This window comes from Microtus oregoni, unplaced genomic scaffold (assembly GCF_018167655.1).
Source record: "Microtus oregoni isolate MIOR12 unplaced genomic scaffold, Mior012 000053F_ref0000044, whole genome shotgun sequence".
In the NCBI taxonomy this organism is placed as follows: domain Eukaryota; kingdom Metazoa; phylum Chordata; class Mammalia; order Rodentia; family Cricetidae; genus Microtus; species Microtus oregoni.
The window spans coordinates 15,400,724-15,424,235 of record NW_024543829.1 but is presented as its reverse complement, the minus strand read 5'-3'; the positions used below and the strand labels follow the sequence as shown (position 1 = coordinate 15,424,235).

At 42.5% G+C, this 23,512-nt stretch overlaps 1 protein-coding gene across 12 annotated transcripts in view; it reads right to left on the bottom strand.

The window, feature by feature from the left end:
- The window catches only part of Phf21a (PHD finger protein 21A), a 173,807-nt gene extending 155,688 nt beyond the window's left edge, over positions 1–18,119 (bottom strand). For 9 of the 12 annotated variants that reach the window (XM_041637465.1, XM_041637460.1, XM_041637468.1 and 6 more), the window contains exon 1: positions 15,693–17,129. The gene's annotated coding sequence lies outside the window, so the exon portion shown is untranslated. Of the gene's footprint in view, positions 1–15,692; positions 17,130–17,824 lie in introns of those variants that run through there. The other 3 variants (XM_041637457.1, XM_041637459.1, XM_041637464.1) reach the window with 1 other exon arrangement.
- Between the last annotated feature and the right edge of the window lie 5,393 nt (positions 18,120–23,512).

Sequence of the window (23,512 nt, the reverse complement as noted above, 5' to 3'; positions counted from 1 at the left end):
CCTTAGAACCATGATTGTCAACCTGGTTTCTGCGACCTCCTTTGGCAAGTGAATAACCCTTTTACCCTGTTATGAGTCATAACAGTAGCAAAATTACAGTGATGAAGTATCAACAAAAATAATTTTATGGTTGGGGTCACTACAACATGAGGAACTGTATTACAAGGTCGCAGCATTAGGAACCACTGCCTTAGAAGCTACTGAATTCATATCCAACATAATCATTAACTTAAGTAATCACAATTCATTTCCAAATTTTAGGGACTGGAGAGATGGCTCCAAGGCTAAGAGCACTGGTTGCTCTTCCAGAGGACCCAGGTTCAATTCCCAAACTCACAAGGTGGCTCACAATCATCTACAACTCTATTTTCAGGGGATCCAATTCCCTTTTCTGGCCTCCCTAGGCACCAGGCTCACAAATGGTATACATGTTGGCAACACACCCATACGTATAAAATAATAAAATGAAATTTTCAAATTTTACTTTTCCAGCTGAACAATATAGTTTACAATTCACGTTGGGTGTGGTAGTGCACACCTTTAATCCCAACACTCAGAGCAGAGGCAGGCGGATCTCTGTGGGTTTGAGGCCAGCCTGATTTACACAGTGAGTTCCAGGACAGCCAAGGTTACACAGAGAAACCCTGTCTCAAAAAAAAAAAAAAACAAAAAACAAAAAAAAAAACCAAACAAATAAAAAAAATTGCAAAAAAAACATTAGCTACTATTTGGCAGCTATCAACTAATGAACCATAAGTTACCAATGCACAATAGTAAGGCAACATAAGCCTAGTTTGCATTTTGCGAACCAAAACAACTATAATTTCTATATTAGTAAGAGAAAATACTTGCAAAATCAGTAGCATTAAAAATGTCTCTTTTCTTCTCCTATTAGATCTTTAGCACTAGAGAGCAATCTAATACATTAAAGTCTTTTTGAAGCAGTATGACTGTCCTGAACCTCACCCCCTACCAGAAATAAAGCAATCTCTGAGGTAAAAAGTTTTTTGAGATAGTGTCTCTGCATTAGTCAGCCCTGGCTGTCCTGGAACTCACTATGTAACTAGGCTGGCCTACAACTCACAGAGACCTGCCTCTGCCTCTGCCTCCTGAGTGCTGAGATTAAAGGTGTGCCCTACTATGCCCAGTTTTGTTTTGTTTTTTTTGTTTTTGTTTTTGTTTTTGTTTTTTTTTTTTTTGAGATAGGGTTTCCCTGTAGCTTTGGAGCCTGTCCTGGAACTCCCTTTGTAGACCAGGCTGGCCTCGAACTCCCAGAGATCCGCCTGCCTCTGCCTCCCGAGTGCTGGGATTAAAGGCGTGCGCCACCACCGCCCGGCTACTATGCCCAGTTTTAAGGTCTTTTTCCATTCTCTCCCTTTCTTCAGTCTTAGAATGGTTCGCCAATATTCAGTTACTTTGCAAATAATTTTGAGTTACTTATCCAAAGCCCAGTTGAGGGCTGAACTTGGAGAATGGAATTTCACAAACTACCACAGCTTTAAGGTTGTGATAATGGCTTTCTACTTAAAAACTGCAATTACAACAGTATTTTGTTTTCAGAAGAAAAAGAAATAAAAATGATGGCTTTGGAGAGGGGCAATGGAAGCCAATAGGAAGGAAATAGGGACGAGGGACACAGAAACACTGTGTGAGGCATGTAGGCCTAAGCAGCACCTGATCTGGTATGGTCAGAGCAGGTGCTCACCCAACACAGGGGACACCAATCTCCACAAATTAAGCAAGGGAAAAACTGTTCTGAAAGCATCAACCACAGTTACATATAGAGAGTCTATTTCTAATCTGTATATTTATTAAAATGAAATTCACTTCTAAAATGTCCAATGTCTAAAATTTTCACTCAACCATGTGAAACAACTTGCAGACACCCTGCATACGGCTCAAGGAAGGAAACAACACACCGAGGCTGGGCTGTGGCACAGTGGAATCGCATTAGTCTAGAAAGCAGAAGGCCCAGAGATAAAAATCTTAAGGACAGCAAAAGGAAACACCTGAATATGGTTCAGGGGTAAAACACTTACCTAGCAGGTCCCACGACTGGGTGCTATCCCAACCACCTGCCCGCCCCCCCAAACAAAGCAGGGCTGGTGAGATGACTCAGAGGGTACCAAGCCTGCCAGTCTGAGTTCAATCCCCAGAACCCACATGGTAGAAGAAAAGAAGTGACTCCCCAAAACTGTCTTCTCATCTGCCATGTTATGGCATGCAAGTAAACATGCATATGTACACACAAAAACCAAAAGTTAAGACTTACTTTATGCTAATTTTAAAGCTAAAGAACTTTACTTACATATTTACTATAAAGTGATGCTGTAATTTTTTTTTAAATCAAAGAAACTATATACCTTCTATAATACTGCTTAATTTTTGAAATACCTCTTGGGCAAAAGCATAGCACTGGGTTGGAATAAACTTGAAATTTCTATTCAGAAAGCAAAAACAATGTTTTAGGGATGCAGACAAAATAAAATATAGTAAACACACTGACTCACCTACCAAGCGCTCATCAGATGGTACAGCTGGGTAATGAGAACAGAACAATAATGGGTGCTGTTAGGTTACAGATTACACACATATTCAGGTGTCTGTGTAAGCTACTACAAATTACACTTGCTGAATCCTGGAGGGATTGCACATCACCAATGTTTGAGATACAAATCAATGAAATAAAAATCTGTTCCATACTTGATCTTTTTTCCTTCTTCAATTACTAGGACTGGGGAGAAGAAAGTCATGCAAACATTCTAATAATATAGTAAACTCAATTCTCCACTAAAAAAAATAAAAGCCCTTAATTCTGAGGTCACTGTGGCTTTTCTGATGGTCAACCTGTCACCATCCTGCTGCTAGGCTTGGCACAGGCAGCTTATGACAGTTGCAGAAAGAAACAGAACATAACAAGTGGCATAAGAGCAGATAGATACCAGATGAAAAGGGATCTCACAAAGGCAAATGCCCATGAGAAAGCAAAGAGACTATGCCTGCCACTCCTGGAAAGCACTGTGCAGCCTTTCACATCGCCAGGTCCACAGCTGTTCCTGTCAGGTCTTCCCCCTGAGCGTACATTAAGGGCTGAAGACATAACTGGTCAACTCCAACAGACTGGCTGCTGATTAGCACCTCAGAATAGTCTACTCTTGACTTGATGTTAAGTGATGCTGAGGGGACCACTATAAACTCCATCACAATCATGCTGCTGGTCTCTGGTTGCTAGGGGGCAGAGGAGAGGCTTACAGCACTACTAGTTTTAATAAAGTACTCCGAAATATTTTTACAAGATTCAGTTAAAATTAACATATTCCCATGCATTTCTATTTCTCCCAGGAGTATTCATAAATAAGAACTCATTAAATACACTTTTTATGGTGTATCATTTTTTCCAAAAAAGCATTTTTTGGGAGGGAGGTACTGCTTCCCAGCTAAAGTGTTCCATATTAATACTGTTCCCACAAACTTTTAGCCAGACTATATCAACAACAATAATGCATTGTTTACTGAGTGTCTTGAGATGCCCTCATTCTTTCTTCACATGAATCCTAGGGAGGTTGCTATTACTACACCCGTACCATAGACAAAGAAACTTAAGTCCACTTGACCAGTACAGTAGACTGTATATGGCAGGTACCAGATACATCTTTACACAGTTTAAACAGTCAAAAATTAAACATTTAGCTTTTAAGTAGTTGTACCGAAATTCTTACAGGGCAAGCCACAAGACCCAGGCTCCTTTCCTAATGTGTAACATTTGCCTCAGTTATGGGAAGGGAGGAGAAAGGAGCAGAGCACAACAAACACCATGTAGTATTTACTACACTTACTCAGCACTTCCCTAGTCTACAGTCCCTTCACGTGTGCTTCACAACAGCCTCGGAAGGAGAGTGTTATCTATGCACACTTTGCGGATGAAGAAACTGAGGCAGGTGCACGAGTAAACGGGCCACGGTCATAAGCTGACACACGACAAAGCCAAGACTCAAGCCTGCTGCATACTGGCTCAAGCACCGAAGATCTTAACGACTGCACTCTACTTGCCATGCTCAAAGTTGCCTTGAACTACACGAAAACAAAACTTTCAACCTTCCACCAAATGAGCAAACTGTATGCTTAGGTTAATTGAGAGAGAGGTGGTAGTGCTTTCTAGGCTTGTGAGCCAGACTTCTCAAGAGGCACATGCGTACATCCTTGGCGAACAGATCACTGCACTGCTCAGGAAGCTACACACTGTAAATCTGTAAAGCCCCCAGTGCATCCCTCTCTACACACAAAACCACACTGCAAGAAATAGGCAACTTAGGGACATCCCAGTGCAATCCTCTATAAAATGAATGTCACTCTGAATCATCTGAGTATGTACAGTACCCTTCTATCACCCTTTTTCCTTCCAAAACACCATAAAAAAATAAAAACTCAGAAGGAATGAATGAGTCTAAGCTACTTAAAAATCCTAACAAATGTCCAATGATAACTATAAATTTAAATGAGAAAAAAATAAATGCAAAAATCTCTCATAATTCTGTAACTTCTCCAAATCCTACATTTGAAAAGCACTGGGCCTCTTCAAAAGACTAAATTCTTAAACAAGCTTATTATGAAAGTGACTGGAAGGGTAAAGAGAAAAGTCAATTTTTGCCTCAGAGTCTACGTATCTCGATATGCACACTCAAATAAAAAAAAAACTGCTGTATTTTAAGTTATAGAGCTCCTTAACCTAATATCTAAATGAATGAAAGTACATTTAATTACATAAATAAAATCTATACCATGAACTAAGAATGTTTTATTAACACTTAATACCTATAAGACATAGTGGAGCAGGATAGAACAGGACCAGGAGGTGCCGAGAACTTCACACAGTGCGTACAGGAGCCGTTGCAGCTCCCTCCATTGACATCGTAAAATTGCCACATTTTCTGGGCTCTCTTTTGAATTAATGTGGCATCTGCTCCAAGTACAGCAAGCTAACATTTTACTAAAAGACATTTTCATTGTACGTTTCTATCTGGTTTGCTTTTCATCCGAACTGTTTTATTTGAGTGGTCATCATTTCTTTATATCAAGTTGTGAAATTGGAATTCCTAATCTATCTCCTCAGCACAAGGGTGAGAAGGCGCCATCAGCTTAAAAACCATGTAACAGCAATAATTACAATATGCTTTGCATTTAGATTAAATAAAGAAAATAAACAGCACAGAGATTTTTGTAGGTTTTTTAGTATCAAGTCCTGATAAGTTAACAGCATCTGTTCCTTTCAGAAAAAGAATTCTGCTCTGAAGTGTTGGGGGTGGGGGAAGAAGTAAACAAATACTAAACAGAATCATTCAAGTTATAAAGTTTGGTCCTGGTGGAATGATGATTTCAATGATTTGCACGCTATCCACCCTAGCTTGTGATAATTGCTTCCTAAGACATCCTCAAAAATGCGGCAGCAACGAGCCAAATACAACCACTTGTACTTAACATGCATGCTGCATACTCTACAGTGTTACGTCATATCAGGCACAGAGAAGACGCTTACCAAGCTATCCTGCGTTCTATAAACTGCCTAACAACAACAGGATAAAGGCACTGCCATTTCTATGGGATTGGAACTAGCAAGGGAGAAAGCCTTTTTCCTCCCTTTGGTCAACTCGGGTGAAAGCAAATGAGGCTTATATTTCCGTCTTTTAAGCTCACCTTTTAAGGCCTTTACTCTCAATCTTTCAGCTTTCACAAGAAAGAAAGGCTGATTCTTTAAAACTAAAGAGCTGCAAGAGGTCACTCCATTTTAAAGCCCCACACCTTTTACCAACTCTCCTCCAGCTGTCCCCACGGCTACACCCCCTTTTGCAGGAAAACAAGGCCTGGGCAGAGCAGTTAGTATACAAGTGGGTGTGTACCTCTAGAAAGCCCACCCCCAAATTATACTTTAAATCTCAGCCTTTTAAAATTTCAATTCGCCTGTATGTTTGACAGAAGATATAAAATACCAGTCCAGGTTGTTGTACATTTGCCAGGAGCCATGATTTAAAAAGGGGTGGAGACAATGGGTCACGGAGACCAGGAAAAGAATTGAAAAGTATGGGAAATTAGGCTCTGCCATTAACCAACTCAAATTCTTGTTTTTGCCTCAGCCTCACAACCAGTGAGATTTCCTGAGCTCTTTGCTTATAAGACTATGATGAGGAAGAGCAAAATATTCTCTCAGGCTTGGTCTGAGCCACTCAAAATGAAAGCATATTTATGAATGCTAACAGAGAGAAACACTCTTGCCTTTGCTTACTGAAACACTGACACCATCATAACCCAGTCTTAAGGTAGAGCTTCAGCAGTTCACCAGCTGTGGGTCTAAAGGGGCATAAAGCACTTGAGAAGAAGGAGTGTATTTTCAGGGTTAGAAAGATTCTTTAAAAAAAAAAAAACTATAATGAAAAACATTTTATTAGTTATAATAAAATGTCCAGTTTAAAAACTACTGAGGTGAATTATGACAAATAACCTTAGCAACAAGTTAAAACACTCAAACCGGAGTCCAAACAAAAGGCACTAAAATAATTTATCTTTTAAAAAAAATCTTAAAAGATTAGTGGCATTATCAACACAGCATTTGGTAACAGAGTGAGTGGGCACAGGTGACAGGGTAGGACAGTCAACACTACTCACACGAAGACGTAGGCACAAGACAATTTCCCAGGCGGCATCTCTTTCTGTCCACTAAGCTAAAGAGGTTCATTATTTAAAATACTACTTGATCATCATCTTGGTTTTAAGGCTCTCCTTTGTAAATATGGAGCGAGTGCTTGAAAAGAGACTACCAGTTTGAAAAGAACAGAACTGGAAGGTTCATCTGAAAATACAACTGCTATCTTTGTAAGTGGCTTCCAAAATAAACTATAAAATCTAAGTTTCATATGGTGCCTCCTAAACACAGTCCAGAAAACAGCACTGTCACTTTAAATTGACTTTTAAGAAATGTTTTATAAGTAATGGTGACTACAAATAAAACACTTAGGATACTTCCTGTCCCGCAGGCAACAGTCAGTCTGGGACATTAGGTTTATAATCGAACACTTAAGTCTTACCCGTTTCTCTTCTCCCAACCCTGCTCCCAACTCTACAAGAACCTTATTTTCAAAGCTAAGCAGGCTTTTATATGGCCACCTTTCTGAAAGAAGAAACTTCAAAAGTGTATTACACTGTTAGATGTGTGCTCATACACATAAGTCAATGCACAGGACACGAGCAGGGTGAGAGCCAGGAGAATGTCTACTCTTCTCTGCATGCGTGCTGCTCTAATGACTTTCCAACTGAGACCACTTTCACGGTAGTTCTGCAAAGAAAGGGTTCTTATTACTGCTCTAAAATGTCCATAAATTACATAAAGACTAAAATCATGAATGTAAACAATTAATGTACCAAAGAGATTTGTAAAGCCTATACTAAAGTGTCGACTGCCAACCTTCCCAGACATTAGGCCACACCCACGCCACTTGAGGCATCCTGCTCAAGCATCAGAGACAGGCACTGCCCTAAATGCCTAAGTGTCCACTCCATCCCAGTGTTTCCTACGCAGTCACCACAACTCAGCCATCACCACATACATAGCGGTCTTAAGATGATCCAGCATTTTGGGGCCATTTCAGTACATTACAAACTTCTTTAGTAATTCATTTCCTAAGCATCTGTGGAAAATACAGTTTGGACAACATTCTGTACCTTTAAGAGCAGGGGCTCAAAGATGAAATAGAGGCCTGGAAGCAAGCTGCAGCATTTACAGGAGAATTCATGAAGCATGATTATTTTCTATCAATAGTCATTTGTAGTCAATTTTTTGCAACTGCTGACTTTATTCACTTTAATATTAACTTAAAAACAAAGTTATAGGGCTGGAAAGATGGCTCAGAGGTTAAGAGCATTGCCTGCTCTTCCAAAGGTCCTGAGTTCAATTCCCAGCAACCACATGGTGGCTCACAACCATCTGCAATGAGGTCTGGTGCCCTCTTCTGGCCAGCAGGCATACACACAGAATATTGTATACATAATAAATAAATATTAAAAAAAAAAAAAAAAACAAAGTTATAGCCGGCGGTGGTGGCGCACGCCTTTAATCCCAGCACTCGGGAGGCAGAGGCAGGCGGATCTCTGGGAGTTCGAGGCCAGCCTGGTCTACAGAGCTAGTTCCGGGACAGGCAACAAAGCTACAGAGAAACTCTGTCTCAAAAAAACAAAAAAGTAATAGAAAAGAAACAAAACAATTATAGAAGCATATCTAGCCAGATTCCATCTATTTTTGACACTTCTAAAAAATCTTACCCTCCTATGGGAGGGCAAGGTTAGTATTAGAATCAACTGATACTTTGATACTACTAAGGAATAGTTTCAGTAAATAGTTCAGCAGTAGTCTATGATACTGTGCTAAGAAGCCCACGTTAGGGAATGGATACAAGTTACACAGGTAGAAAGACAATTACCTGATGCTTCCACATCCCAACTAAGGCACAAACACTGGAAAATTTATGTTTATATCTTTCAATATTTCTAAGTACCCCTGTCCCACCTGAAACATCCCTTTCTCATCAGTACCTTAAAACAGAGGGTTGGGGAGAATGTAAACACTTAAAATGTAAATTCTTTTGAACCTACATTTAAAGTACAACCCAGACTTAAAATGACATTTTATAAGGAGTAGGGGCAGTTCAATGCCTCCATGCCTCCTCTACATCAATCCCTGACACTGCATTCAGAGGTGTGTGCTTCGATACACAATAGGATTTTCCCAAGGTTGCACTCACTCCAGTATTTCTTGGAGAATCTTTTTTTTTTTTTTTTTTTTTAAACTCACGCTGTAAACCAGGCTGGTCTCGAACTCACAGAGATCTAACTGCCTCTGCTGGGATTAAAGGCATACACCACCACTGCCCGGCTGCAGAATCCTTGTTTTTATTTATCAGTTATTTGAATATTCTAACAGTATAACTGAATCCTGCCAATACCCTGCTCCTGGCTCATTTGTCCTGTTCTGGGCATGTGTCTTTTAGGTAGAAACTGAGGCACACAACCACTTAATGCACAGCAGAATCGTTCTAAGCCACATTGTTACCATAAGCCAGAATCCCAGGGCCTTTAAAAACCACCTGGACTTCTAAACAAATTGCAACATAAAAAGAAGTAAAAAGGTGAAGGAAGCATTTTTAATACAAATGGCTGCTGCTAACTCTAAGCATTTCCTGAGCCTTGACTGTATGCCAAGCACTACACTAAGTGGCCTTCTGCACCCAATCCCTGCAACGCCCTCGAAGAGATAATAAGATACTTTCAAAAAAAAAAAGTTTTGAAATCTTATAAATGAAAATTTAAACTCTACAAAGAAGCTTCCCTTTTTCTCTCCCTTTCAGGCTGCATCTTCTAGTACTCCATCTACGTGGAGCAGGGTGGAGTAGAGCAAGCCTGTAAAACCAGGACTCCAGAGCAGGGGCAGCAAGATCACAAGGCAGAGCTAGAGTGAGAGCCTCTCTCAAAACTAAGGGGGGGGGGGGGGGGGGAGTTGGAGTAACAAGACTGTGAGTTCAAGGCCAGCCTGGACTATACTGCAAGATTCTGTTTTAAAAATAAAATGAAATATTTCAATTATATTGAATCATTTATTTTCAGAAAATGTTCTCCCAGTTAAAAGGTACTGACAATTATTAGAGAAGCAACACAGAACTCTGAATTTAAACACTGGTATAAAAATCCCTCTGCCCAAAATAACAGCTGAATAACTGTCCCCAATGGGGCAAAAGGATTAGCATGTGTGTCAGGCCTGTCAAAGAGGCTTCTACTGCCCACACTGGAGAGCAATGACACCAGACTTCTGTTGTAACCTATTCCACCACACGCACAGAAACCACTTAAAATTCCCAAGTTTGGAATAGGTTATTTTGCATTTAAATCTTATAGAAGCCAATAAAAGCACTGCGATAAACCAGAACACTAAGCTGTTTATGAAGAATGACTCTAGAATTCCAGAAGCAGAATAATTATGATTTTATTAATTAGTGAATTTTCTTTAAAAAAAAAAAAGTTCTTAGATGCTTAGAGACCTATGTATAAAATGGAGTAAGCAAGAAAGAAGAGTTCTCGGTGCTAGCTAAACCAACTACAAGCCCCAGCATGCAATGCTCTAATATGAAGTTAAGAAAAAGCTGCAGTGCACCCTGGGATTTGTAGTAAGCAAACCAGCTTCTCATAACAAGTTTCAGGAAAGACTGAACTATAAAGCGCAATCTGATTAGGTCTTATTTTCAGGGTCTAATCAATGACCAGATTTGTTTATTCTTTGCTCTGGTACTGCTTCTCTAGCACATACTAGAGAAAGTATTAATTGATTAGCATTAATATTTTCCACTAGAAAAATCTTATATGCACAAAATGTTTTAAAAATAATTCGTATGATAGAAATGCAATTTAAACTTTTTAAAATAAGTTTTGTTGGATCAGTTGCAACATTCTTATCATCTCTCCCCCTCCCCACAGAAGCAGCTTTGGTTGTACAGTGTCTCTTTTAACAATTATTCAAGATATATTTTTAAATAATTTTTCTTGAAATTTTTCAAGAAATTCAAACCAAGCATTTCTTATACTCTGGGACTGCCCACTAGGAAAGTATTCTTACAGTAATATGCATACACACCCTCACAACAAAATACCCAAGTTCTTCTTTTGTCAAACCCTTACTTAACAGTTATACCCACCACTCATCACCTCTAATTCTATACACACATTTCTGTACAAAATTCTTAGAAAAAAAAAAAAACAACTGAAGGCCTAATTCTCTCATTCACAGATTTCCTTCAAAAATACAAAAGTCTGTGTAAGCTACTAATAACATGTCCAAAGCGAAGCTGGCAAATCTGAACTGCAGTTTATGTATATACGGTTCCTACGGGCACCCTATTCTCCAAGACTCTCTGGAAAGCAGCTGAGAAAAAAGTACAGCCTACAGCAAGAGGCTACCACAGGTGGTGGGTTATTTTCAGGCAACGGTACCTTCACAAAGATGCTGTGGAATACAGTCCAAGAAACTAACAAGGAGAGATAAGCTGGCACAGATGAACACAATCCAGCTAAAAGTCACCTGCAGTGTGTGCTAACCCATTTCACCATAAAAGTGACAGGCTACTAAAGTACTTGAAGACTGTCCATAAGGCCAGACACAGCAGTTGCCATGGTTACTCTCACCCACTTTTATCATGAAATTATTGTTATTACCCTGAAGTTTAGGGTACTGACTTAAATGTTAAAAAAGAGAGAAATCAGTGCTTTCTGATTTGTAAGCATGCCACTGTAGAAATGCATATGGCTAACAACACTGGAGCTGCAGCAGAGAAGTAAAATCAATGCCTTTCTGCTGCTCCTGTTCCTCAAGCACTGACAGTTTGTATTTTCAATGCAGCCAAAACAATAAAACAAAACCCATCTTTTTGGCCTGTGTCTGAGTTATGTTTTTCCCTGAGGCCCACAAAGAGCGTCAAAATAAAACTATTAGGCCCCACCCCTTCCACCTACACATTACTGGATCCAATATACAGTAAGAGTTTTCTGAGACTGTACATGAACTCTTTTTTTTTTTTAATGAATAAAAGTAAGAGGAATAGAGGAGAGGGACTTGCAGAGTATTGGGAGGAGAAGCAAGGGTGTAGATTCAAAATGCCAGAGTCTGTGAATGAAAATTATTCCCACAAGGCTGCAAGGATGAGTGAAGCCCACAGTCTACATGGGAAAGCTCACCGCTAACCCACAGCCAGGTGGGAAAGTTGTTCTTAAAAGCCTATCCCAAGACGGGCATGGTAACTCATCCCCGCAAACCCAGCACTTAGGGAGCTGAAGCACAAGGATTACCGCAAATTCTAGGCCAGCCTGAAATCCTTAGCAAGACCTCACCTCAAAAAGAAAGAAAAAAGACTATTCCAACATTGTTTCAGATAACTATTCAAAGAATTGTCTAAAAGTCTATAGAACGTGAGAGCATACAAAGAAGAAACTATGCTCTTTAGAATAATTATCTGGGGGAAGACGGATCAGCAGGAAGAGCACTAGTTCTGTTCTTGCAGAGGATCTAGGTTCAGTTCCCAGCGCCCACATGGCAGCTCACAGCTGCCCATAACTCTAGCACCAAGGGGTCTGACACCTCTTCTGGCCTCTTCCAGCACCAGGCACTCATACATACACATAAATAACAATAAATAAATCCTTTAAGAAATAATTATCTATAGTAAGTTTGATGCATATTAACAAACTACCGCTTAAAGATAAATCCCAAAGTGCCAAAAATATACGCTTGATATACGTAATATGATCAAGACATATTGCTATGCTTCTAAAGATAACTTAGGTACAAAAAAAAGTCACAGGCAAATGCTCCTGAGAAGTCAATATAAAAACAGCACAAAACAACATGAAAATTCAAATGTTTCATCTATCTGAATAGACACATGAAGAAATTCTAGCAAAGGTCAGAAACCTAAAACTTAAACATAAAATCCTTCAGCAGTAAAACACTAAGTATACAAAATTTAAAAGTACACTGATGTAACTTTAACATAAGAATTTCTTCACTAAATAATAACCTCAGTGTTCACCATGGCATAAAAAGCTACCACCATCATGAGAGGTTTCCTTGTAATCTAAACAGTTTAATGCTTTTCTCGCCCTTCCCAAAAGCACGTTTTTATTATTTACTTTCTAACTTGGACTATTTCATTTATAAAATTCAGAACACTACACTCCTAAACACAAGGATTCCCAATTAACCCTACTTGTCATTTATTATTCCAAATTTGTAAGCAGAGTCTATGAAGAAAGACACTTTTTGGTTATTTTTACACACACACACACACACACACACAAGCATTTAAGCCTCTAGAACTGAGTAGTCATCTCCTCATATAACCTTCAAAAGGAGAAAACAAAAATAGCATATATATTTAGGTAACACTAATACACAGCAATGCCCATTTCACTAGGAAACAAGTAAGCACTTTTCAGAGAGTTAGTCAGTCAAAACTTCAGCAGGACATCTGTTACTCTGTATATTAATAAAAGTCTACAAAGAGTCCAGGAACTTAAATATTCACTAAAGTCAATTACTACCACACAAGAGAAAAAGGAAGAAAACTTTTAATAGGAGACATACATTTCATACTGTCTTCAAAAGGAAAAAGTGATTTTGTTTAATTATGGAAAACTGCCTAAGCAGCATTTTCGTTCTTTCTTTCTTTCTTTTTTTTTTTTTTTTTTTTTTTTTGATGTTTTGGGTTTTCAAGACAGGGTTTCTGTTCTGGGACTCACTCTGTAGACCAGGCTGGCCTTGAACTCACAGAGATCGGCCTGTCTCTGCCTCTCTTAGTGCTGGGATTAAAGTCCTACGCCACCATCTCACAGGCATTCTTTTTCAAACAAAGCTTCAAAAGTGTAGCAGAGATTTGGGTAACAGTGCAATTTTTTTTTTTTTTTTTTTTTTTGGTTTTTCGAGACAGGGTTTCTCTGTAGCTTTGAAGCCTGTCCTGGAACTAGCTCTTGTGGACCAGGCTGGCCTCAAACTCACAGAGATCCACCTGCCTCTGCCTCCCAAGTGCTGGGATTAAAGGCATGTGCCACCATCGCCCGGCCAACAGGGCAATAGTTTAAAAACAAAATACATAATATCTAGCATGTACTCTTAATGCATTAATTCCCTAACTGATACAGAAGAACTTAGCATTTTAAAGCAGAATTTTGCTTTTATCTGAATCTGTTATCTAGCTCATCAACAATGTCTACATGGCTTCTGACAATTTACAAAGAACTTTCACATGTACTATTTAATTTGATCTTGCTGAAAAAAAAATACAATAATACATGTACAAAACTGAAAGCAGGCCCATCAAATTTTCTATGTGTTTCTAAGTTTCAAAACTTTGATACAAAACTTTACAAGCAATCACCGTAGCTTATTTTGACTCAATTCATCTAACACTAAGAATTTCAAAAGACCATGTACTGTGAATACCAGGAAAATGTTAAAGTAGCTACTTTTATCCTTCTGCAGGCATTGTTAAAAGTTACTAATAGACATGCCAACAAAGATATACTCCCACAGGTGTAACTTTTCTTCAAGTTTATTTTTCTTGAGACAAAGTCTTATAATATAGGCCAGGCTGCCATTGACTTTTAAAGTGCCCGCTTAAAAGCCTACTAGGATTACAGGCCAAGTACTGGAATTACAGAGCACGCCACTTAATTTCACATATAGTTTTTTTAAAAAAAAAATCAGTCTTTGAAGGCCAGCTTAAATATAGCAACTGTAGCAGGCGGTGGTGGCATGCCTTTAATCCCCAGCATTCGAGAGGCAGAGACAGGAGGATCTCTGTGAGTTCGAGGCCAGCCTGGTCTACAGAGTGAATTCCAGGACAGGCTACAGAGAAACCCTGTCTCAAAAACCAAAAAAACAAAAACAACAAACAAACAAACAAAACGCCAAAACATATATTTATATTATATATAGCAACTGTATCTATAAACTTGAATGTCTAAGAAGGCATCTAGATTAGAATCACTGTCCATAGATTCAGGGAGAGGGAGGAAAAAAACCAAGAAAAAATGATTCTTCCCACACACAATATCCATTTTTTTCCAACAATGTCTGTATATCCTATTTATACTAATATCATACTTATAAGACCTAAAGACCCACATCATGCCACTTATTTTTGCTTACTGCAACTTGAAAGGATTTTTTTCAAATTATGTTTTACACTCCACATATAAATACCAAAACTCCCCTTTGAAAGAAAATAATCCTAACAGCACCCTACTCTTAACCCCAGCATCCACAATAATAAACTTATTCTGCATAGTATAATAGGCAGGTAAAAAGCCAACTTCAAATAACAAAGGTTATTTATTAATAGTATTTTAGAACAGACTTTTACTCCTGTTGTTCATAAGCTAAGGGACTTTCAGTAAGTAGCAAGACCCTTAAAATTAGAGATTGCCTTTGACTTTTGTAGCGCCTCCTACTGGATAGCACCAGAAATCTTCGTGTAAACACAAGGATGTTTCTGAAGCAGCTCCTTCCAGAAAACGGAACAGGAACAAGCGTTGGCCAATGAAAGCCAAAGGAAATAAATAGCGGCCCATCCATGACTTACATCCCTGTAAAATAAAGTATGGCCCCAGCAGGTGTCTTTTCAGTGTGTTATTCTCCCAGCTCTATACGGATTTGCCTGGGTCCGAAGTCTGAGCACTTTAATAATGTGAAGCCAACTAAAATCTCAAGTTGAAAATGTCTTCAATAGCACTTAAGAAAAAAGAAAAGAGAAAGATTTTCAGAACAGGCAAGCACATAACGCCGGTCAAAAGGGGCACATTGTTGTGTCTGACATCGGAAGTCTCAAAGCCCCTGGGTAGCTTCAGTCAGAGGCTTGTGCTTTCAAAATGTCCTGCACTATTCCCAGAGTCTTCACGTTAAGGATGGCAGTACACATACTGAGGAGTTGAGTACTTAAAATTTAATAAACATGTACATTACTACACTCAACATTCTTCTCTGCCACCAAAACATGTCCTGAATTTTTTTTAAATGTACTCTAAGACATGTAAAATGGCCCTCAGAAAGCTAGAGTTAAGCTCACAACAGATACACAAGTGAAGAGAGAAGAAAATAGAAAGGAACTTACCGAAATTAAAATGAGTAACAGTATTCCCAGGAAAATCTCAGTAAGGCTTTCCTACAAGGCTGTAAACCAAGTAGATGGTAAAACTTTGAAAAGGGGGAGGGGGCTGACCTATTTATTTCCACTGCCCCAATGCGAGACATGAAATGTAAACAAGGAACAAAAAGTAGCCTTACACTTCTTAGCCTCAATTTGCCCCCCCCCACGAAGAGGCCCTCGATAAAGCTACAGATGATGCTGAAGAGATCTCTGTAAAAGGCGATACCCCCCCTTCATGCCCCCAAAAAGCCACCATAAAGAGTGTCTGCCAAAAGGCTTCCTTCCTAGAGTACACAACTGCTTTAAAGGAAAAAGGGAGGAAAAAACCTTCAACCAGTGCAAATGAATCTGATTCTAACATTGAGCTATCAATTATTAATAAATAAATGCCCTTCCCTCTCTAACTTCCTCAGCTCAAGACTCTACATTCCTGATACTACCATCAAGCATAACTAGCATCCCAGCTATGGAGTAAAATCTTAGAAGTTTAAAAAAAAAAAAAAAAGCCACAAAGTTCACTGTCAAGGCCAGTGCTGAGGCCCACACATGCCGAAACCTTAAAAATCACATTTGAGATTCTAGAGATCCACACTCCCGAAGACATCATTCAAAAACAACACAATGTGGACGTGCAGAGGGAGATCCTCTACTTCAAGACCTAAACAAAGAATATTTCAACATATGACCGGAATATGATGACACCGGATTCACCCATGAAAACAAAACCTGCCTACCATTAGCCGCCGTACCCTATCTCAACAACTAAACTACTTAGAAATCACTCCCAGCACATCTACACCCCACAATCGGCATGTGGCCTCCTCCCGGGGTGCAAGCCACAAGACAAAGTTGAAAGGAGACCTTTCTCGCCCGGTGCCCCAATGTCCACATCAAACCCCTCCCCTGCCAGGGCCACCTTGCAGCTACCCACCATTGCGAGCGTGGTCAAGAGAGGAGGAGGAGGTAGGGGGGAAAAAGAGAGAAAGAAATCCTAACAGCACCGCTCAGCAGAATAAAGAGAGCAGAGAGAGGATGACGAGAAGTGTTGGGAACTGCGTGCACCGCGGGGCTGGACCAAACGGAAAGAGTCCCACTCCGCGCGCCCCTCCCCCCGCGGCCCGGGGGGAGGGGCGGCCGCGGCCCCTCTCTGAGGGGCCTGTGAGTCCCCGGCCCGCTCGGGGTCCCGGGGCGGCGGGCCGGCGGCGACGGCGGGAGGGCCGCCCCGGGGTGAGGGGTGCAGGCGGACTCCTCGGAATAACAAGTTGCAGAAGAAGAAGAATAAGCGGAATTTCCCCAACGCTGCTCCGGCCACCCAAGACAAATGCACCAACACACACTCACACACACTCGGGCCCGGCAGCGTCAGCAGCCGCAGCTTTTTCTTTTTTTTTTAAACCAGATCTCTCAGTCACCAAACAAGATGGTTTTCCAAAAAAAATTTAAAAATTTTTAAATTAAATAACCATAATAAAAACTTCCCCCCGACAGCATCCCGGGGTGTGGGGGTGGGGAAGGGGCCCAGGCGGCCATCCCCCGGCCGCAGGCACTCGCGGGGGGGGGCCCTCGGCCCGCGCCCCCCCAGCTCGACCCCCCGCCGGGACGCTGTGTTGCCCCCTCGCCGCCACCCCCGACGCGCCGCCCCTGTCACCCGCTCCGGCCCTGCACTCAGCGCCCAGGCTCCCGAGGCTGATCATAAACTTACTTCCAATCTATCCTAGGGAGGGGTGGAGGGCAGAGGGGAGGAAGGGGGGGAGACGAGGTATTCCCATTGTCTTTTTTTTTTCCTGGGGGGGGGGGGAGGAATAGGAAAAGGGCACGCAGGGGGCCGCCCCGAAGGGGAAGTTATTGCTGAAATCTCAAGTTGACTGAGGGGTCCTGACGAGAACACCCCCTTTCCCTCCTCCCTCCCACACACCCCTCCCCTCCCCCTACCTCCCCCCCACAACAAACTCCAAGCAAGCAGCCCCTGCTCCTTCCCAGAGACAAACACCAGAGACAAGACAGAGGGAGGGGGGAGGGAAGGGAAATAGAGCTACTCAAGAAAAAAAGAGAGGAGAGTGAGGAAAAGAGAGAATGGAAAAGCTGGGATACTGCACCCTCCTGCTGCTGGCTGGCTGTCCCCCCTGGCAGCTGGAGGCAGGAACTCTGAGCAGGAGAAGCAGGAGGAGGAGGAGGAGGGAACTCTTCTTCATGGGGAGGGAGGGAAGAGGCTGGAGCTGCTGCTGCTGCTTCTGCTGCTGCTCTGGGCCTCTCGCACTTTTTAGATATTAGTGTGTTAAGATGGTAGGTTGTTCCCTTCTCCCTCCTCCTCCTCCTCTCCGCTCTCACTCACTCACTCACTCTCTCTCTCTCTCTCTCTCTCTCTCTCTCTCTCTCTCTCTCTCTCTCTCTCTCTCTCTCTGGGCTGTTTCTTTCCTCCTCTTCCCCAGGCAAGGGGGGGTGGGGAGGAGGGGGTGGGGGGAGGAACTGGAGCCTCCTCCTCCTCCAGGAGAGACACACACAGGCCCCGGGCCGGAATGGGGAGGGAGGAATCAGAGCAGCAGGAGAGAAACTGTGGGAGACAAACAAGCCCAACTCTTCATCCTCCTCCTCCTCCTCTCAGCAGCAGCAGCGAGCACCACCAGCCCATTCACCACCCGGCCCCGGGCCGCAGCACCTCCGCCGCCTCAGCCCGGGGATCCCTCCGCCCAGGCCCAGACACACTCGCCCGCGCGGGAGCCCGCCGCGCGGCCCCGCCGGCCCGCCGCCGCCGCCGTGCGCGCCCCCGCCGCTCCCGAGAGCCGGGCGAGAGGGACTGGGGCTGGGGAAGCGGGGACGAGGGAGAACGGGCAGGCGGGCGGGGGCCGGGCGGAGCTGGACCGCGCCGGGCCCGGCCGCCCCGCGCCCCTGCGTGTGAGCCCGTGGCTGGCGGGAGGCGCGGGGGACCCCACGGGGGCACGGGGCGGCGGCGGGGGCCCGCGGCGGCGCTCGGGCGGGCGGACTACTTGACGTGTCGGTGCGGCGAATTTATTTCACTTTGCCTAAGGAACGGGGTGTGCTGCGGCACCCATTGCCTAGGGAAAAAACCCGGATGTAAAGTGAGTGAAACTAAACTAGAGTGAAGTAGGGCAGCAGCAGCCAAACTCCGGTGCAGCGGCGGCGGCGCTGGGGCCGAGCGGCCGCCAAACTCCCGGCCCGCCGCCGCGCCGCAGCCCGGCCAGGCCCGAGCCCCGGTCCCCTCCCGCCATCGGGAGCTGCTAGGGGGCTCCCGAGCAGCCCCAACTCCCACCAGTGCAACAGCAGTTTGCAGGGGTGGGGGTGGAAAGAAGGCAGAAGCGAGGAGGAAGCACTGCAATGGGGGAGCGAGTGGTCCAGGCAACAGGAGAAGATGCAAGCTCAAGTCGAATGCAACATGCCATCCCCGGCCACCCCGCCCCCTTTGCAAATAACTACCCTTGAACCACTTTATTAGCCGTGCGGAGTCCCACACTAGCTCCGGGGAGGGGCGGGGGACGGGGTTCTTCGCTCACCTTTATTTATTGCTGCTTTCTGCCCCCCTCTCCATGTTTTTTATTCCTAAGTTCTTTTGTTCTAAGGGGGATGATGGCATTTACTTTTCTGCTTTGTGTAGCAGGGCAGTCACTGAGAATCGGCCACGTATAATCCGGCGGTTTGTCATATTTTATTAGTGAAAGTATTTTATGCCTGGTCCACCTCCAAGGACTGTAACATGGAGAACTGCAGGGGGTGGGCGACATTAGAAGAATTGTTGTTTTCAGAGATTTCTTGGCGGGGAGGGGAGGGCCTCTTTTTTTTTTTTAATCTTTGAGGAGGTTCATTTAAATTATTAAATCAATAGTTTTCAACTTAAAACTTAATACTTTTGCACGAGTGAATTGTTGGGTTGTAAAATAACACCCAACCACAATTAAAAAAAAAAAAAGTAAAATATCCTAGCTCTTAAAAAAAATCCCATCTGGACACTGATCTCTGTTCTGAGCTGCATGCTGAACTTAACGTAGTGTTAGCTTTCCTCTGTTAAATAACAATAAACCTCAACCTCGACGGAATACAAATGGGGGCTGGGGGTGGTTTGGTTTTTAAGGCTCAGCACTTCTGTAGCATCTGCCACTACGCATTTTCCAGGCATTGATTAACCATGCAACTCCCATAGGCATGAAGTCCAGTTTTTGCAGATGAAGAGCAACAGTGGTGAGATGCTTCGCCCAAAGTGAAAGTGAGTCATAGGCAGAACCAGGAAGAGCCTTGGACTTGATTTGTTACTAGTCACATCTTTTCCATTAAGTAATATTTTCTCCAAGAAATAGTATTTAAAAATAAGCGCACATTCTTTATCTTACTAGAGGGACTCTGAGATCACTGGATATGAAGAGATGTTCTTCTATGAGCTGCAAAATTTAAATTTAGCTTCCCAAGAGAAAGCATTTTAAAAAAAATAAAACTGATTGCTTAAAAGGAAAAAAAGTGAACTTTATTTTACATATATAGGCCGTTAAGTCGTAGTTTATGTTAAAAAGAATTCACAGCAGAAAGTGTTAAGAGTTTAAAAGTAAAAATGAAAGACCCTCTTAATGATTCAAGGAGCCTGGATGAACTCATAGTGTGAAACTCAGCCTATTATGCAGTCAAGATAAATAACAGAGGAACAAGTTGTGTACAGAGACCAGCTTCAGCACTTGGGTAACCAACCAGTGTACTTCCTTCAGCTGCACCATCGGGTCTCCGGAACAGTAAGCCAAGGGTTCAGATCATCCCAAGGGGTAAGATGTCAACTTTTCCATAGGAAGGCACCCTTAGTGTTCTTTTTGGGGAAAAACTTTTTAAATTTTTTTCAGAAACATGGGGAGGGGGTGGCTCATGTAAAAATTGGGCATGAATGTGTAAACCCTACACAGCAGCTCAGCAAAATTTCTGTTAAAGCCCAGATCGTAAGTGTCTTAGTTTTTTGTGTGTGTGCCTAAGTCAACCAAGAGCTTCTCAACTGTTCTGTTCCTTTAACAGAATCCACCACAGACTATATGTAAACAAATGTGTCTACGTGAGTGTTGTAATAAAGTTTTATTCGTGCACATTGACATTTGACTTACATGTGCTTTTCATCTTATGAAATGTGTTTTGTTCTTTTACTTTTTTTAACTTTTAAAAAATGCAAAAAACTTCAGGCAGTGGTGGTGCACACCTTTAATAGCACTCAGGAGGCAGAGGCAGGTGGATCTCTTGAGTTTGAGGTCAGCCTGATCTACAGAACTAATTCCAGGACAGCCAGAACTGTTACTCAGAGAAACCCTGTCTCAAAAAAAAAAAAAAAGTTTTAATTTTAGCTTTTTGTTTTGTTGGGTTTTTTTGTTGTTTTGTTTTGTTTTTTTGAGACAGGGTTTCTCTGTGTAGTAAACTCACAGAGATCTGCCTCCTTAGGGCTGGGATTAAAGGCACGCACCACCACTGCCAGAGGAAATTTTAGTTTTTTCAGGATGGCTCTGGGAGGATGGGGTGTAGTTACTGTGCTGTGCTCACCCCTTCTCATGAGGGTTCAGATTGAGTCGTCACCGAACTTCCATCAGGGAGTTGTTTGTACAGCAATTAAAATCAGAATTCTAAAATAACAGATTACAGGTCGATTTCTCTCGTTTGTTGTTTTGCTTTCTGGGCATAGGATTATTTAGGGGTGTTTTGTTTTGTTTTTCAGACAAGGTCTTACGCTGTGGCCCAGGTTGGCCTCCACCTGCTTCTGCCTCTAGAGTGCTAGAATTATAGATATGAGCCGCCACTCCGGGTTTCAAATGTTTTAACTGTAATGTCTAACATTCTTGAGGCTCTCAACATTTATGGAAAAGAACATTCTACCTTGTGATTCTTTGACAGGTAATCTTTCCATTTTATACTCAGAGAGTAAAATATAATGGGATTGTGCAAACCTGGATTCTAGTGCCTAAGAACTTACCTCTCTTTTTCAACTAAGCTACTTTGGGCAAATTAGTTGGCTTCCCCACCACCTCAGTAGTTGTCATGTGCGGTGAAGGTGTTGGGGGCTGGGCTTGTAGCTCAGAGAGTGTCATGGTGAGCTTGCTGGAGGCACTGGGCTCAATCCTTAGCACCCAGATTGGACAAGGCTGGGGAGGCACTTGGGAGGCAGAGGCAGGCTGATGTCTGTGACTTCAAGGCCAGCCTGGTCTACAAAGGGAGTTCCAGAACAGCCTAGGCTACACAGAGAAACCCCGTCTCAAAGGGGGAAAGTAAAGAAGAGAGAGTAAGGAAAGCAAAAGAAAAGACGGTTAATTGAGATACTTCAGTAAAGTGCTCCCTGCGGCTCTCAGTATGTGAGACTGCTTATGACGTCTTTCTTTGTGCCACGGAGTTCATTCTGCATGGCTGGGAAGGCAAACAAGTGTGCTGCCTTGCCTCGACAGCGCGGTGATCACTTAGAGGCTCAGCATGCCTCAGGTTTCCTCAACCTGCTGAGATGCAGAGATGCTGTCATGCCTGGGGCACTGAGTTGGCACACACTAGCTGTGTGGCCCTCGCAGGACCTTGGTGTTCCTACATGCTACAGTGACTCAGTGAAGGAATATTACAAGCCTAAAGGAAGCAGCAAGTGCTCTTAAAGTCTCAGGCATAAGCTAAAAGTCTGCTACCAAGATCTCCCTTGACATAAGTCATTCAGCTTTCAGAAGTGAGCAGTGGGCCAGGCGATGGTTGAGTTAGGAGTGAGGTTCCAACATGCATATGCACAACAAAAGTATTAACAAAAGTGATCACACATGGATAGTCACTGCCTGATTATCCCCTGAAAATGTTTAATTTCATCCAAGCTTGGTGGCTCAGGCTTGTTACTCCAACTACGCTGTAAGCTGAGGTAAAGGAGCATGAGTATTAAGCCAGCTGGGAAATTAATGGGACCTTGTTCAAAAAAAAAAAAAAAAAAGGACTGAAAATGCAGCCTAGTGATAGGCTGTTTTAGAATGAGGTAGCTCAGTCCTCAGTCCTCAGTACAACAAAAAGAAAAGGGCAAGTTTGCTGCCATATCCCCACTGAACAAAATTAAAACTTTTAACTTGTGCATATTTGCATATGCACCTGGCTAAAGGACAACCTGCGGAGTCGCTTCCTGCCTTCCACCTTGTGATTTCCAGAGGTTGAGCTCGGGTTGGGTGCAAGCTCCCTACCCGGCAGTCACTTGCCAGGCCTCACACTGAACGTAGTTAAACACCACATGCAATTTTTACTTTTCATAGAAATTGTCAAATAATTATTTTCCTATATGTTCCCATCTTTTTAATGTTCCAATCTCCAAAATTAGAAAAATCCTAAACTTTTCGTTTTAAAACTTGAGCAGTTGCTTATCTGTTTGCTTGTCTGTGGAGCCAGGATCTCACACAGCCCAGATGGACCCTGGGCTCCACGCTCTGTAGCCAAAGGTGATCTCTGCTCTTCCTGCCTCTACCCCCCAAAAGCTGAAAATATAGGTATATGCCATCATGCCCAGCTTCTTGCGTTCTATGGTTTCTGTTTTTTTTATATTTACTTTGTTACAATTATTTTTTAAATGCCTTGTTTAAATAATAGATAGAATTTTACGTAATTTTCATTTTGATGGGAAAACCATATAGGAGTGTGTGTGTGTGTGTGTGTGTGTGTGTGTGTGTGTGTGTGTATGATACCAGTTTCATAGGTTTGCAGGAAAAAATGAAATACTTCAGGAAAGTGTTTGTTTGTTTTTTCTGAGACAGGGTTTCTCTGTAGCTTTGGAGCCTATCCTGGAACTAGCTTTGGTAGACCAGGCTGGC